Source organism: Mus pahari, chromosome 5, assembly GCF_900095145.1.
Source record: "Mus pahari chromosome 5, PAHARI_EIJ_v1.1, whole genome shotgun sequence".
Classification (NCBI taxonomy): Eukaryota; Metazoa; Chordata; class Mammalia; order Rodentia; family Muridae; genus Mus; species Mus pahari.
Window position 1 is genome coordinate 152,874,151 of NC_034594.1, and position 1,642 is coordinate 152,875,792.

Sequence of the window (1,642 nt, forward strand, 5' to 3'; positions counted from 1 at the left end):
CTGCTTCCTTGCCCGGCACACAAGAACCCCAGGAATCAAGCCATGTCCTCTCTGAGCACCCCTGGTGAGTGTAGTCTTAAGATAACAACCCTGCCTTCAGACAGCCAATCTAGGGGCAAAACAAACAGGTGTTCCCTGCTGTGCAGTAGCCTGTCAGTGCCACCAGTGTCCTTCTCCCTGTCTCTCAGCACTCCTAAACAAGATGCTAGTCCCTATTTACAATCTTTCTATTACTGTTGTGTATATGATGTGTGTGGAGGGGGCATGCATGCCTTGTATGAGGCTGCCAAAGGACAGCTTTGCGGAGATGGTTTTCTCCTTCTGCCTTTCCTTGGGTTCTGGGGAGTGAACTCTTCTCCGGCTTGTGCCGCAAGTGCCTTGCCCCACCAAGCCATCCCGGTGCCAACACTGTGGCATTTAGTACATTCATATGTTGTGTGACCATTTGGTCTGTCTAGAACCAAAATACTCCTGTTAGCCCTACGGGGGACCTCACTAGCCAGTGACTCCCCACTCCTCTCAGCAGCCACTGGTTAGTGCTTCCTGTCTCTACATTAGTACTTCCTGTCTACTGAGTTGCCTATTCTAAGTACCCTAACTAAGACAGTGGGTATCTGTATTTTTCAAATGAAGACACTGATACACTGGGGATGAGAATAAATAATTTACCTCAAACTTGATTATCTAAGCTGTTTCATATGCAAGACTGGACTTGAACTCAGGTCTGCCTTATACTACATTACAGTCTAACTTCACCATCACAATATTCCAATGCTCTTATTTAGTGTGTGTGTGTGTGTGTGTGTGTGTGTGTGTGTGTGTATTTTATCTTTCACTAGGTTTTAGAGCATTTTCTTGGGCTCATTTGTGTACTTCCTTGTAAAATCCTCTTTTACAGAATACTGTAGTCATTTTAGCAAAAAAAACTCCCACCTTTGATGTCTGAACATCCTAGTTATACCTTTGGGGTTGAATCTGAAATGACTCCCCCTAGGGCCTTGTGTGTTGAAAGCCTGGGCCCCTGTTCAGAGGTGAGTCTCCCCCTGTTCAGAGGTGGGTCTCCTGGGAAGTGGTTGGACCACGGGGCTCTGACCTGACCATAGGTGAGTCCACTAACTGGCTGTCCTGGAACTCACTCTGTAGACCAGGCTGACCTCGAACTCAGAAATCTGCCTGTCTCTGCCTCCCAAGTGCTGGGATTAAAGGCATGCGCCATCACTGCCTGGCTCACTAACTGGTTCTTAATTTGATGGGTGGTTAAGAGGTGATGGACGCTTAGGAGACAGAGGTGAAGGGAATTATGGGAGGAGAACTCTAGGGACACGCCCTTAGAAGGGTGGCTTGTTTTCTCGTCTCTCCTGGCCACTTCTTTTCCTCTCTCCATACCCCACAGTTGCCGTGAGGGAAGTAGCTTTGCTCCATTACTTCTTACACCATGGGGTCCTGTTTCACCGCAGGCCTAGAAACAAGGGCGCTAGCCCATGGAGCCAGAGAAATGGCTTACCGGTTAGGAGCACTGGATGTTCACTTCCCTGCACGGCAGCTCACAATGGTCTGCAGCTCCAGTTCCAGGGGATCCATGGGCAGTGGGCATGCGCGTGGTGTATACACACACACACACACACACACACACACACACACA